Source organism: Suricata suricatta, chromosome 13 (genome assembly GCF_006229205.1).
Source record: "Suricata suricatta isolate VVHF042 chromosome 13, meerkat_22Aug2017_6uvM2_HiC, whole genome shotgun sequence".
Taxonomy (NCBI): domain Eukaryota; kingdom Metazoa; phylum Chordata; class Mammalia; order Carnivora; family Herpestidae; genus Suricata; species Suricata suricatta.
Genome location: NC_043712.1, coordinates 35,641,074 through 35,649,130, shown reverse-complemented (window position 1 = coordinate 35,649,130; position 8,057 = coordinate 35,641,074). Strand labels below are relative to the sequence as shown.

The window sequence follows — 8,057 nt, the reverse complement described above, 5'->3', positions numbered from 1 at the left end:
TGGGCCGTTGGGAATGCCAGTTGGGGGCGGGGAGGGGGGGGATCGCGGCCAGGAGGGGGCGATTGGCGCTCACTCTCCATGCGCGCGGGGACAGAGAAAACATCCGCCGGAGGCCCGGCCGGGCGGCGCTCCAGCAGTGCCCGGCAGGTGCGCAAGGCGAGGAAGTGAGCGCATTCCGGCCACCGCCGGTGAGTCACCGCGGACCCCCGCCACCGCCGGATAGGAGGAACCTGCCGCAGCGCGGAGATTCGGATGGCTGGGAAGGGCGGGGGGGGGGGGTACCCCAGCAGGGTTACTAAAGCACTGGGGAGAAAGTTAAGGGGGAAGGGGTCCTGTGGGGTCCAGGTCCTGGTTTCACCCCAGGCGCGAAACCCCTAATAGACACCAAATACAGAGCCCTGACTGAATGGAGGCAGGCAGGGAGCCTCTCTTGGGAGAAGCTTGGGGCAGGGAGAAGGCGCCAGAGAGCTCGCGTGGGGAGGGAAAGGGGCCCTGGGCAAAACAGCAAGTGGGTGAGGCGGTCCGGGGAGGGGAGGAGTGCGGGGCTGTGGAGCGAGAGCGCGGTGGACCGAAGTCCTGGAGGACCGCAGCGCCAGTGTAGGCCTTGGCGAGCCAGAGCCCGTAGATGGAAGGAGACTTCCACATCAGGTAGGAAGGTGGAAATGGCCAAACTCCAGGCATAAGGTCTGTCCAGGGGCCTGTGTGCTCCGAGGGTGGAAGGTAGGTTTAGGGGGTGGTGGGACTTAAGGCTATGTAGGTACCCTGCGGCCAAGTCATTAAAGGCTTTGAATGCTGGGAAGAGGAATTTGGATTTGGCCTTGCAGGTGGCATAGATGGCCTCTGAGCAAGAAAAGTAGTGACTGACTTAAACGCGGGATTATCGTGTCCAACATTTACTGCTTGCCGTTCTGTCTTTGTCAAGGAATTAGGCATGGATATGCTAATTTTTATAGTCATTTAACATTGTGTAACTGCACTTATCAAACGATTAAATGTTGGATGTTTAAAAATAGTGAAGTTAAGAAATCTGATTCAATATTTGATTTAAAACCCAAAGTGAGGTTATCAAGATTAATTACATGGCATTGTCCTGCTTTTATGCCCTTTTTCTCACAGTGACTTGAGTGAATTCTGTTCCTAGTGCCTCAGTTTTGTATCAGCACAACACTTCTAGTTCCCCCTCCCTCATCTTATGGTCTTTATTTTTAACCTTAACTTTTTTCTGTGCAGCCTTTTAAACTGCCCTATAAATCCTAAGCCAAGTAAGAACATTTCTTGGAGTGGGGTATTGGGCTGTAGTATACAAAGACAAATAACCCAGTTTTAAATATATATTAGGTTACTTATCTTCTGTGCACATGTGTGTCACTATGGAGTTTCTGTGTTTAGCCTGTGGCTGATAGGAAGCTAAAGTTGTTTTATTCACAATAGTATTTATATAACAGCACTTGTTAGTCTGATATTTACAATGGTATTTGATACTTGTCTCAGAAACTGACACTAATTCTATCGTGATCTTTATAATTTATCTTGGCCAAAGGCAATTCCAAGAATTAGGATCTTAATAGTTTATTTTAAAGATTTTTAAATCCTGCAGTTGTCTTTGGCCCCAAACAAGAAAATCTGGGTCAGTTAATTAAAAAAAAAAGAAAATGATTTACTACCTTGGGCCCTGCTGCTTTCTCCTATGCTGTTTCAGTCCAGCCCTACCTCAGTCCCAGCAGCTTTTGCCTTCATTCTTTCTTTGCTCTGCTGGGCATCTTTAGAGGAAAACTTCACACCAACTTCCTCTACCATAAATTCTCTCCTTCCTTCAACTCTACACTTCTCTTTGCCAATGTACACCACTACTTCTTCATTGATTTTTTTTTTTAAGCTTACTTACAGCCCTTTCTGGCTCTTTTCCATCTTTAACACTATCTTGTTGAAATCTCTTTTTCCTCCTTTCTGTTTGGTAAGGCCTTAGATTTCTAAAAGATTGGATTTTATTTATTTGTTCTGCATGATCTGTCTTCCTTCCTCTTCTCTCACCTTTTTTCTGATTTGGGGCTGTTTGAAAATCCTGTTATGCTTGCTTTAACCAACACTTCAACCTTCCCCTTGTGATTAAGCATTCTTCCGCTAGGCACAGCAGAAAAGTTATGTTTCCACTATTTTTCCTACAAGAAAAGAAGTTTTCAAATTTATATCTACTTCAGCCTCTTTCCAGCGTTTTGTACCCAGAAGCATGATGTGGTCAATTATAAAGTCCATTGAGTGACTCCACATAAGCTTGATATCGTGCTAGGCCTTGAATAGTGAATTTCACAATCCTGGTGCCAGTTTCCTCAGTGATTGGCAACAATAGATGTTATCGCGTGTGTGTGTGTGGCTTCTCTTGTGTACATGTATATGCTAAAGTGCACAGATAATGTAACAAGTCAGTATATGCGTATGAATATATGTTCGGTATATTACATTATAATCAAGCTAAGTACATTTTGGGGTGGAAGAGGAGGATGGGTAAGTTGGTAGCTAGGATAGAAGGTTAAGAGATTACATCATCCTTTGGGATTCTGTATTCAGATGAGAAAGATGAGTTCCATTCCTATGCAGACCAGATCACATGAACGGGGCTGATTTTCAGGAGTTGTGAGAGATGACAAATAAGGGCTTGGTGAATGGCAGGAGGATGGGATGGAGGGACCAGAGTCCTAAGAACATTCCTCTACTCAGCCCGGTACTCTCTCTGGCAGAGAATAGAAAAGACTGTGTGGTGTAGTAGTGATTTCAACTATGATCAAGTTTCCATTAATAACCCGTATTGAAGTTTTCTACTGTGTCTCTGTGCCATTGGAACCATAAGAATGGCTAACCATTCTTAACCATTCATTGTTAAGAATTGCCAGTCTTAACATGTTCTTATAATTTTATTCTCCTCACAAATTATTACATTCATGGTAGCCTCTACCACCAGCAATTAACCCCTAGCTAACTGCCATTCATTTTGACTAAATTATCTATCTGCTTATGTATTTTCATTGTTCCTGCCTACTCTACAATCTATGGCAGTAGTGACTTTTCAAATTCTACTTATGACTGTCACTTTTATCTTATTTATAAATTGCTCTTAATTTTATAGACTCAAAACTAGATACTTAGAAAGGCATCTAGTTCTTTGTTCTCTCTGAAAGATGATCAAGTTGGTCTTTGCTTGCCTCGCTATATTGCATAAATTGGGTTACTTCCTGCGATCAGAGGCTGCCCCTTCTACTGTTGTCTGGGTCTAGGGCCTAGAGCGTTGTGAAGCTGAAATCTGACTGCTTGTAGCATCTCATTTTCCCCCTTAGTTCTTCTCTTTGAAATGATATGGAAGAAATTGACTTGCTTTTCAGTGTGGCAGCTCTTTAAAGCTTTGAAAAGCATTTGTTTTTTGTTAGCTATTTGTCTAAGCTTTTTTCTTTGGTACTGTCCAATAGAACTTTCTGCGATGATGGAAATTTTCTCTACCTGTACTGGATATCAGTAGCCGCTAGTCACATATGGCTTTTGAGCACTTGAAATATGGTGAGTGTGACTAAGGAATGGAATTTTAAATTCTAGTTAATTTAAATGTAAATAGCCCCATGATGTGAGTGACTGTTGTATTAGTATAGCTCTAAACTCAGAGTTAGGATGTTGTCATATTGCTGTCTTTTGTCTGCTCTAGAAATCTTATGGTCACTCCAAAAAATGGCAAAAATGTGTGTAACTGGACTCTTGGTCTGCCTAAAGGCCAGGCTTCTATGTTGTCACGACTGAGGAAAAAAACACAATCCCAAAGCCCTGATGAGTAATGTCAGTTTTTATTGAAAGGGTAGAAGATGAAGGTTAGAATCTCATCTCTCATACCCCAAAAGCAAAGCTTAAAAAAAAAATTCCTCAGGGCACCTGAGTGGCTCAGTCAGTTAAGCATCCAACTCTTGATTTCACCTCTGGTCATGATCTCATGGTTTGTGAGATCAAGCCCTGCCCTGACAGCACAGCGTGAAGCCTACTTGGGATTCTCTCTCTCTTCCCCTCCCTCTGCTCCTCCCCTGCTCATGCTCACTCTTTCTCTCTCAAAATAAATAAACATTAAGAAAGTTGGGGGGGGCGGGGAGAGGGAAATCCTCATTTAATCTCTTTCTCGAAGAGAAAGAGTCCTTAAAGTCCCTCTCCCTCAAGTGGCTAACAAATCTCTCCCTTCTCTTTTCCCTTCTTTCCCCAAAACATATTTTCTCCTCTTCTCTGAACCTTATTCCTCTATTCTCTTGGAGTACCGCCCTCTTCTTTGAGAAGAGTTCTTAGCTGTGCTCCTCTTCAACTTCCTTTCCCTTCCCTTTTAGTATGTCTGCTTGGGAAAATCAAGGAACTTTTCCCCTACCTATCTTTCTAGGGGCAGGGCTCGGGAGTGGGAGATTAGGGCTAGGTCATAATTTTTGTTTTTTTCCTTTCTCACCTAATTCCTGACCTCCTTCTAGGAGTCCTCTTGTTTTCTTGTCATTGCTGAGGAGTTTTTATTTAGCACACTTTTATAGAAGGATCTCTGTTGTCTTCTTTCATTCCATATCTATGCTTGACACATCCTAATAAAACTCCTCTTCGCAGTTCCTTTATCCATCATTTTTCTTTTTTCTTCTTTCCTTGTTTCTTTTTTTTGATTTATGTTATTTTTAATAGATTTATCTTCTCTTTACCAATATTTTACATATGGAGGGACTGTATCCATTGAGGGAGTGGCATTCTTTTCCCACTTTTGTCACCCAATGCCTTGTCCTCCTTTGATTTCCTCTTTGGCCTACTGTCATTGTCCATACCTACCTCTGTTTATTATCTTTTTTTTAAATGTTTTATTTATTTTTGAGAGAGAGAGAGAGAGAGAGAGAGAAACAGAGTGAGCAGGGGAGGGCTAGAGAGATAGGGAGACACAGGATCTGAAGACAGGTTCCAGGCTCTGAGCTGTCAGCACAGAGCCTGATGTGGGGCTCAAACCTACGAACTGCTAGATCATGACCTGAGGCGAAGCCAGATGCTCATCCGACTGAGCCACCCAGGCTCCCTCCTTTATTATATTTTCTAATCTCCTCCTTATCCATATCTTTAATAACATTTATGATTTTTTTAAAATGATTTTTGGCGTCTCATTTTATCCAGAGGACCTCACATAATTCTCCATGCTGTGACCTAAAACTGTGTATGTAGCATTGATTTCTGGGATTGGAGGTGGTGGGGTTGGGGGGCAGAATATCCTTAACCATGGCGCTGGTGTTTTGGGCTGGATGATCCAACAACCGTTGGGGGGCAGTCCTGTGAACTGTGGGATGTTTAGCAGCATCCCTGACCTCCACTGTGACCACCAGAAATATCTCCATCGTTGCCAAATGTCCCCCTGCAGGGCAAAATCCACCCCTACCCTCCCCGCCTATGTCGAGAACAACTATGCTGGAATATGGGCTTTCTGAAATGGATGGGTGGTTGTACGTTTTCGCTCCAGCTGCTGATTTGTTTTCTTAGCCAGGGTTTTCAAAAGTGCAGTCTTTGTCTTGGTAGGAGGTAGCTTCTTAAAATTGCAGGTTTCTGAGCTCATCTTACACCTATTGAATCAGAAACATTGGAAGTGGAATCTGTAAATCTGATTTTTACAAGACACAGCCCCCTCTTTCCTAACCAGGTAATTCTTTTGCCCCAGGCTTGACCCTCCTGTGGCGTAACTTCTGCATTACCCACATTTTTTCCTGCAAATCTTGCTGGTGCTCCAGCTTTGCTTCCGCTGTTGGCCCCATGATGCCAACACAAATAAGGAGGCCTCAGGTTACCGGGACAACTGGAGCACAGGAAACCGTAAAGGCTCTGAGCTCCTACACGCATCGTGGACTGTGGCTCTGCTGGCTTGATTTCTCCTTAGGGGCTCAGTCATACTTTCTTCTCCCCATTCCCAAACTACCCAGACTGGTGGATACCCAGGCCCAATCCACAGACCCTAATTTTACAGACCTGGTGGTGGAATATACAATGGGTGGAATGGAGAAGGGTGAATGAAGCTTTCTTACTCATACCACTGATATTCCGTATCTAGTCACCTGAGAGTTGATGTGATTACAGGCTTTGGAATCAGGGTGCATAATATTCTGTCTATTATTTATAGTTGCTTCAGTGGACCTTGAGTCGTGGGTATTTTGGATCCCTGGATAGATGTTTTCACAATTAGCTTTCAGTCAAAAGATTTAGCCCATCTTCTTATAAACTGAGGACAGCTAATGTTTAGCAAGAAAAGCATAGTTGCCAGATGAGTTTGAGTTTTATTTACATTTCATTATAAAGCTAGTCGTTTGTTTTAAGGAAGATCATCTGGTTTGATTAAGTCTCTACAGCCATGAATAAATGAAAATGTAATTGCACATCTGAGCACTTAGATGCTTGGTAAATGTTAACTCGATCCAGAGCTGGAGCAGGCCACATCTATGGAGCATCATGGCGGGTCAGAGCATGAGGGAGTAAAGGGTGATAAGGCTGACTTGATAGCTCTTTTCAAGTAGTTGAAGGATTCTCCTGTGGAGGAGGGGTTAGATTTACTTGCTTTCATTCCAGAAGGTAGAATAAGCACCTTTATTTCAGATGACAGTGATAGAGGGACAGACTTTAGTTCAGTAAGGGAGAATGTTTGATTAATTGGCTGACCTCAAATTGGAATGAGCGGAATTGTTAGTGAATTATTTCTGACGGTATTGTTTTTCTGGAGGTTAAAGTACTGCTTGCGCAAGGTTTGGATGCGATTTGAGATATTAAATTGAGTTTGGCTTGGAAGGGAAAGCAGGCAAATTTATTGGAGGTCAATTTACCCTTTCTATTACATGATTCTGTGGCAACTCTTAAAGTCATTACTGTTTTCCTAGGCACCTCTGCCAAGTTCACCCCCGAGTCATTGAATATTAGAGTTGGTAGTAGAGTCTTCAGAAGTTTCTCAGATGTTGTTCTCTAGTCCACCAGAGATATCTCCAGAATGTTGCAGAGGTGGCCGAGGGAGGTGAGATGAAGGACAGCTGAGGCTCTGAGCCCTGTCCCCAGGCTCCAGCCAGAACAGTCTTGCCTTTTCCCCCCTGGAACAAAAAAGGGTTCTACTGGAAAATAAATTGTAAAAGCCCTGATAGTCTAAGTTCTTCATTTTCCTGACCGAGAAGCTAAGATATGGAGCAGTGTCTTGCCAGAAGTCACACAGCCAGTACATTTCAGAGTTGGAATTCAAATTTAGCTCTTCTAAGTCCAGTCTTCAAATCTACTAGTCTAACTTCTTATAATTCAGTGAAAGGTTCTCTCCACTTCTCTGGCTCCACTGTAATCCAGAATTTTATTTCTTCAGATCGATCCCCTTTTAGCCACAAAACTAGTCCCCCTGGTATCCAATCTTTCCTTTTTCTGGTCTATGTTATATTCACGGTTGCCATGTTATTCTTCTTGAAGCATTGTCTTTATCATGAGGTTTCCCTGCCGAAGAACCTTCTCTGTTTTGCCTAGAAGGACTTTTCAGCGTGACACATTGTTAGTATTCTTTAGGATCCTCATTGTTCAACTAGCTGAACTTCTGCCCAAATCCATCCTGTTATGGGTAATGAAGGGGCTATAAAATAGTGAGATTAATTAAGTTCCACCCTACTTCTAGATACCACTTTTGACCGGATTTTTGTATAGAGAGGTTTTTTTTAATGTTTATTTACTTCTGAGAGAGAGAGAGAGAGAGAGAGAGAGCGAGCAAGCGAGCAAGCTCACACCAGCAGGGGAGGGACAGAGAGACAGGGAGCCACAGAATTCAAAGCAGGTTCCAGGCTCTGAGCTGTCAGCACAGAGCCTGATGCGGGGCTCAAACTCACGAACTGTGAGATCATGAACTGAGCTGAAGTCGGATGCTTAACTGACTGAGCCACCCAGGGCCCCCCTATTTGTTTTTGAATTTACATCCAAAGTTAGTTGGTATATAGTGCAACAATGATTTCAGGCGTAAATTCCTTAATGCCTCTTACCGTTTGGCCCATCCCCACTCCCACAACCCCTCCAGCAACCCT

At 43.4% G+C, this 8,057-nt stretch overlaps 1 long non-coding RNA gene across 2 annotated transcripts in view; it reads left to right on the top strand.

Annotated features, from left to right (window-relative positions):
- Positions 1–66: 66 nt before the first annotated feature.
- LOC115276883 overlaps positions 67–8,057 on the top strand; it is a 38,157-nt gene continuing 30,166 nt past the window's right edge. For both annotated transcript variants that reach the window (XR_003902117.1, XR_003902118.1), the window contains exon 1: positions 67–188. This is a non-coding gene — a long non-coding RNA (uncharacterized LOC115276883). The remainder of the gene's footprint in view (positions 189–8,057) is intronic.